We start from the raw sequence: 7,704 nt of genomic DNA, 5'->3' as shown, positions 1-7,704 counted from the left end.
TTTTGCTGCCCCTTGACCGCTGGCTGCCACCACCGTGTCTCTAAGGTGGGGCCTTCCTGCCCTGTGAGGATCTCAGGCAAGGGGCAGAAGCCTTTCTAGGATCACAGTCACCAGCACAGGTTTTCAACTCTGCTGAAGTCGCCAAGACGATTGTGGGAGCAGCTATGTGAGGAAGGCACTGAGCAGGGGAGCCCCAGAGGTGCCAGTGAGGGAACAGGCAGGAAGCTTGTCAGCAGCGCACTGGGCTAACATCACCTGCTCTTCTGCCAAACCTCAGTGAACACTATCTAAACACAGGAAGGAACTGTGAATGCCCTTGAGAGATGTTTTGAGCTCCCGTCAGTGTTTCAGCTTGGTGTGTCCTGAAGATACACGTTGTAGACCCTGACCATATCTTGTATCTTCTGAACAGAGCTGGGACCTTAGAGCAGGGGAAGGGGGAGAAGACAGCATCTTCAAATAAGAGCACCAGAGCTGAAAGGAATGTTAGCCCAGATCACGAGTCCACCCTTTTCTATTTAACAGGCTCCCAGGGACATGCCTCCAGACCTGCCCAGAGTTGGGCTGAGGACCTGTTTTGAGATAAGAGGAGTCTTAGAAATTATCAAGACCAGCCAGGGGCAGACGGGCCCCTGTAAAAGAGTAGCTCTGACGCCATTCCCCTCATTCTCCAGGTCAGGTGTGGTGACCTGCCAGGCCAGAACCTCTCCAGATGGTCCCCTAGGGTTTCCCTCTTTCCACCACTCTTCGCTCAACCAAAACAAACTACTCCTGCCGGTCCATCTGAGGGACTCCCCCACTGAAATCAGATACCCCTGTGGAAAACCCAGCTGATAAATAAATGTCCTCCCCACAGCTGTGAAGAGCTGATAATGACTCCTGGTGGTTTTACACTCTCAAAGATAGTCTTTTTTTTTTTGAAAAGTCAATACATTCAGATGGCTCAAAATTCTAACAATATAAAAATTTTCATTCCTATGCCTGCCTAGCCTCCCTTAGGACACTTCTCATTCCAACTCTCTGCAGATAACTAATTTTGTTAGTTTCATGTGTATCTTTTCAGAGTTTTTTTTTTTATACTCTGTAAGCAAATAGAGATAATACAGAAGAGTTTTCAGAACCATAGGCCTAAAGAATCTTGCTAACCGCTGGCTGCCACCACCGTGTCTCTAAGGTGGGGCCTCCCTGCCCTGTGAGGATCTCAGGCAAGGGGCAGCAGCCTTTCTAGGATCACAGTCACCAGCACAGGTTTTCAACTCTGCTGAAGTCCCCAAGACGATTGAGGGAGCAGCTGTGTACTCTGAAGATTTCATGGAGCAGCAAGTCTTTCCTAGGGCCCCTACATAACTTCTAAGTATCTGCCTTCTTAAAATTGAAGTTCCTCACACTAAAGAAAATTGGTTCCTGTAGGACTTTAGCCAGATCATCCCCCTCCCCCGCCAAAAAAAAAAAAAAACAGCCCTGCTGCCTCGTGTCCAGGTCTGAAGTAGAGCTGGAAAAGCTCTGAGACCCCTTTCCTCCTTCGTGTTCATTTGTTGAATCAGGCACTGAGCCAGGTCCTGGGAACACAAATACAGTCCCTGCACTCATGGCAAAAGGAAGACAACATGGCCAAGGTTGTCACAGAGATTATTCAATTGCAACTGAAAACAAGTACAACCCAAACAGGTCTATGTTTAAGAAGGGAATTGCCTGGCCCCTATAGCTGAAATGTGCCAAGAATTGGTTTGGCCTTAGGTACAGCTTAATTCAAAGAGTACATGATGTCACTAGGAGCCATCTGTTGGCTCTGCACCCTCTGGGCTGGTTTGGTTCTTAGCTATTCATGATGGCCCGAGTGGCTTCAGGCTCACATCATCACCACCTTAGACCGTTGGAGGTGAGTCAGTGATGGCAAGAACCAAACAAAAATCCAGGGATCAAGTGCCCTTAATGCTGATTGGCTTATGTAAATCACCTGTCCATTTCTGAGCCAATCTCTGGAGCCAGGGTGGATGGATTGTACTGATTGGCCTAGCCTCAGTCACATGCTCCACTCTAGCACCTAGGGGTTGAGTCAACTTTACCCAAAGCACATAGATTGAGAATGGAGGAGGGTGGTACTGGAAAACAAAACTAGAGTACTGTAACCACACACAAAGTAAATAGGCTCCTAGCCCACAAAATTAGGGACTGTCCACCCCACTCATGTAATTAAAAGTGAGGTGAATGATTAAAAGGAGAACTGCAAAGTGCCATGTAGGGCCTGGCCCAGAATGAGACGTCACACTTATCCCCCAAGGAAGGAACAGCCAGATGAAGTTCACTGGTTTTTGTCTATGGAGAGGAAACTGTCATGGGAAGGCCCAGAGGCAGGAGAGAAGGAAACCCTTTAAAGTCCTAAGGAACTTAAAAACCTAAGTGCAACTAGAGCCCTAAAAGCAGGCACAGCAGCAGGATGACCATCAGGGAGAGTGACATGGATGAGGTGGGCAGGCCAGGCAGGCAGGGAGCCCATGGAATGGTTCTGCCATAGTTAATCCAAGCCAGGTTCCTCTGCCAGACTCCACAAATAACAGATTCCTGGTGAGCTGAGTGTTCGGGCCTGCTCCCCACCCTGCAGTTGGGGCCCAGTGCCGGGTGAATACAAGGATCAAATCTGACGGAGTCACCTCCCTGCTTAAAACGCTCAAGAGCCGAATCCCACATTCCCAACACCTTCAGGGCCTTGCCCACCCTCCAGCCTCCTGACTCTCCCCACCCTTGTCTTCTCCCTATTCCATTGGTCCCACTGTTACTAAGAAGGCCCCAGGGAAAGAAAGAGTAGCTACAGAAGAGGTGGACTCGAGCCACAGGCATGTTTCCTCATCTGTTTTTGTTTTGTTTTTTGTAGTTGTAGATGGACAGAATGCCTTTATTTTATTTGTTTATTTTTATGTGGTGCTAAGGATCCAACCCAGTGCCTCACACATGCTAGGCAAGCGCTCTGCCACTGAGCCCCAGCCCCAGCCCAGTGTTTCCTCATCTTAGCAGAGGAGCTGGAAGAAGGCTAGCCAGAGACAGAGGCCTGGTATGGACCTCAGCCTGTGCCGGTCCCCAGGACCTAGGATCAGGCACAGCATCCAGCCTGTCAACCTATATTACCATATTCCCAGAGATATACCTTCCTCCTGGCCAGGACAGGACTTCTCACAGGGCCTGAGGTAAGAACAAGCATGGGAAGGGAGCATCAACTTTCCTTGGCCAGAAGAGAACAGCAGGGCAGGGGAGCATAGGACCAGGGTTGTCTCAGCTCAGAAAGCTACTGAAGGCTTCATCTGTGGCCTCCTAGGAGAATGTTCCATAACTTCTTTCGGGGAGCCATGGGACATGCACTTCACCAGCCTCATGAGGCAGGTAGAAGCAGCAAAATGAGAGACGGTCAGAACCAAGTTTACTGTCTCATATCTCTCACCTTATGTTTTGGGCAGAGTTCTTTCCCCACTTCCTCTCTATCATTTCTGATCTTTCTGACTTGTATTTAAGCTACCCAATTTACATATGTGTTTGGGGGTTTTGAGTTTTATTTTATTTTATTTTTTTTAACAGTGCTAGGAATCAAACCCAGTGCCTCACACAGTGTGAGTTTAGGGCAGAGGCTTAGTAAATTGCCCAGGCTGGCCTTGAACTTGCAATCCTACCTCTAACTTCTGAGTAGCTGGGATTATAGTCATGTGCCACCACACCTAGCTACATATGTGTTTTTAATTAAAAGTTGTGTCTATTCTTTTCTGGAAGAAGATCAGATTACAAAAAGAAGATGTAAAAGTGTGTTCTAATTCCACAGAGCCACCAAAGATGTAAACTAATTTGTTATAGATCAACTCCAGTCCTCAACTGTCCTATAAAGCCTTTCCTTTATTTTCTGCCTCTCCTGTCAAAATGCAATCACAGCCACCATGGGTGGACGGTCAGCTTCCTGTTTAATCATTTGCTCACTAATGCACCATGTACAATTTCCTCCTGACAGCTCAACAAGTGCAGTACAGCTGCAAGCACACATCTGTGTTTAGCTAGCAAACCAGCCAAGCTCACGCCAATCATATCTTTTATGCAAGAAGACTGAAAAAAGGGATGTAGCCTCACAGAGACCCCGGTGTCCTCCTGAATGTGATTTATGTGCAGCAACTCCCATCTGCATTTTTTCATTTGTCAGCTAGAAAATTATGCTCCTCCAGATCTACTCAGAATCCACCCTAAGAGATCAACAGCCCCTGGCAGAACCTTCAGCTACAACTCAGAACTCTTGGTGCACAGACATTCTGCCATTTTTGCACAATTGAGTAAATCTCACTTTTCTATTCTTAACATTCAAACTCTGTGAAGGCAGCACCGTGCTTCTTGCCCCAGGAACTATGGCTAGCAGAAAACAGCAGGGAGGCCACCCAGCTGAAGGCAACCATGCAGGATCTGGGCCCCAGCATTGCTGGAACCACTCAACAGGGACTAAGACCCTATTTCTGAGCCTCCATCTGCTCCTTTTCCTCTTTTCTCCAAAATATTTTCTGGGCACATGTGAAGATGGCTGTGAGCTTTTAAAAAGAGGGACTTATCTGGCCAAGCAGCCATGTGACAATTGTTTCTGAAAGGCTAAGGGACTAAACTAGCCCTTCTTCCTCCCCACCCTACTCACACACACCCCCACCACACACACAGTGGAGCTGAGCAGGGTTGAATAGGACAGAAGAGGGTGGTTCTGGGCCCTTCATCTCGGCCTCCTCCCCTAAGCAGGTGTTTCTCACTGACAATCAATGGATGGGCTTGGGATCCCAGGCACCTGCTAAGCTCTTTATCAACAGAAGAACTGAGTCACAGCAAAGAGCCTAACAGCCACCAATCATCACATGGAGGTCATGTCTGCTACAGCCACCTTTCTTATTAAGCATAAGCAGCAGCCCTGGGTGACTCACTTCTCACACCCCAAGCAGCCTCTGAGGTGTTTTTGGAGATAAAAGGCGGGTCCCTCCAGGGAGCCTTCTCATTCCTCTCCCCCTGCAGAAGCAGCAGCTCCTGCCTGTGGCTCCCACCAGCCATGTTCCCCTGCACCACAGGAAGAGTGGGGGTGGGGGTGGCCAGGTAGGAGGGTACTGCAGGGTGGACTGGGGCAGAGGGGAGGGAACCATCTAGAGCCTTGCTCACTGTAGGCTCACTGTATGCTCTAGGCAGCAGGCCTGGGCAGCACCTGGGTTCCTGTTAGAAATGTAGATTCTCAGGTCCCGCCCAAGCCAATGCATTTTACATTCCCTGGGTGATTCTAGCATGAAAGCTTGAGAAACACTGAATCTACAGGACTCCGTGATAAATGAGAATAGAGGCCAGAGCCTCAGATCATTCCTTCAATCCTCCCACACAAGTGTGAAAACCTTCGCTGTGCAAAGTGAGTTCTGGTAAGAGCCTTGGGATGCAAGCCTTACTACACCCGTTTTACAGGTGAGGGAACTAGACTTAAAGAAGCTAAACATCTTACCCAGCATTGTGCTGGGATTGCATCCTGGGGCTGCTTGACCACTCGCCTTCCACCCCCACCTGGAAGCAAGAATTAAAAATTTAAAAATATAGCTTCTTTGCTTTGGGACCTGCAAGGGGTAAAACACTGCTCCCAACACGACACATCCCCATTCTAACCTGGAACTGGAACTCACTTTAGGAACATGGGTTGAGGTTCCTTGGGGCCTCCCAGCAGGGATGGGAGGAAGAGGTGGGGCAAGCAGAACTCCAAGCTGCTCCCATGAAACAGAGCTGGACACAAAATCACAAAATCCTGGTAGCAGTGGCCTTGTCCAGGCTTGTTCTGCAGCCAAAAGCTCCACTGGTCAAGCAGAGTCCTGTGGGCCCCGAGATGATTCAGCAGACACATCACTGCAGATATTATAGCAGGACACTCCTCCGGAGGCAGCTTCTCCAAGTTACAGGCCCCGGCTCCAGCCCAAGCCTGTCTCCAAGACCTCTCTCCAGAAATACAATTTCCAACAATTTTCTCTGAATCCAGTGCCGATGTCCCTCCTCAGTGAAGTCTTCCCAACTACCTCCTAGCAAACAAAGTCTCTAGGCTCCGTGGTGCCACAAAACAGAACACATTAAACCCCACAAACTTCTATTGGGCATATAGAACAGGTCTAGTAAGCGTTTATATACCTTATCTCACTTAATCCTTAACACATGAGAAAGATGCCATTATTCCCACCTGACTGCTATGAAAATAGAGGCTAGAGGCTTGTGGAGCTGAGGTCCCAACTCCAGAGCCAGTGCTATTTTTTTTTTTTTCTTTTGGTACTGGGAATTGAACCCAGGAGTGCTTAACCACTGAGCCACATCCCAGCCCTTCTTTGTATTTTAGTTAGAAACAGGGCCTCCCTGAGTTAGTAGGACCTCACTAAGTTGCTGAGGCTCACTTTGAACTTGAGGTCCTCCTGCCTCAGCCTCCTGAGCCACTGGGATTACAGGCATGTGCACTGTGCCCAGCCAGAGCCAGTACTTCTTAACCCCACAAGAGCAGCATCCTTCATAAATGTCACATAGGACTTATCACATTACTTGATAATTATTTGGTTGCAAGTGTGCCTTTTCCACTGGTCTGTACACCTCCAGCAGTTCCCTTCATCTTATCCTCTCTTGTCTCCCAATGCACAATGCCTAGAACATAATATACCCTGAATAGACAATGTCAAACTGAATTATTCAACATGTACCAAAATCTATGTGCCAGATGTCACACAAGGCATGAGAACTGCAAAGATGAAAAGGTGTCCCCACAAAAACCACCCCTGCATTAGACTTGCAGACATTGCAGTAGATTTAGCACCTGTAACATGGGAAGGATGCACAGAGTGTGGTGAAAACCTGGGGAAGGGGGATTGGAGGCTGGGGCAGGGGGAGGGAACAGTGGCCAGGGAGGGGACCAGGCAGATGGAGAGTCTGGGGGAAACAGGACAGTACAGAACTGTGCCAAGTGGACAAGAAGGACAGGACGCTTCGGGGAGAGAAGAGCAGGGGGTAGGACACAGAAGTTTCAGAGAGCCTGGATTTGCTAGGGCTGCAGGGGAAAATAAATAGCACCCTCGAGGATGTGGTTTTCCTAATGGGGGCTCAAACTGCAGGCCTACCGCTTTCCAAGACAGAGCCCAACACCATCCATGACCACTGGGAAAGCTGACCTGACTGCGTATTTCTGCAGAGCAAGAAGGGAAGATGACCAGGTGGGTATGCCCAGGGGATTCTCCCAAGGCTCCAAAGAGCCCAATCATATTCTCCCAAGAGAATGGAGAGAAGCTACTAGAAGTTCTTGATGGTTTTTCAAGACCATTCCCACTGGAGTCTCTGAAATTCCCTCCAGTCAATAGAAACGAAAGATGTTGGGAGTAAGTGTCACCCATCCCCAGCAGGGTGCAGGAACTATTAGTAGTTTGGAACCACTAACACTTAGAGGGCTTCAGGGAGAGGCTGCAGGCTGGATAGGTGGCCTGGGCCACACTGATATGGGCCTTGTCTTCTGTGCATCATTTCCCAAAGGTGATGAGAGCCACTAAAGAATGGTAAGCAGGAGGTGACAGCTCCACAAAAGTCACTCTGGGTTGTATTGGGGGTGAGGAGGAAAGAATTGCAGCAAAAGGCCTGTAAGGAGGTTCAAGTGCAGGGAGTCACCCTAGAACTCAAGGTGGGGCTGCACAGATGCAAAACAGGAGAGGC

This window comes from Callospermophilus lateralis, chromosome 16 (genome assembly GCF_048772815.1).
Source record: "Callospermophilus lateralis isolate mCalLat2 chromosome 16, mCalLat2.hap1, whole genome shotgun sequence".
Classification (NCBI taxonomy): Eukaryota; Metazoa; Chordata; class Mammalia; order Rodentia; family Sciuridae; genus Callospermophilus; species Callospermophilus lateralis.
The sequence above is the reverse complement of the archived record's forward strand: the minus strand, read 5'-3'. Positions refer to the sequence as shown.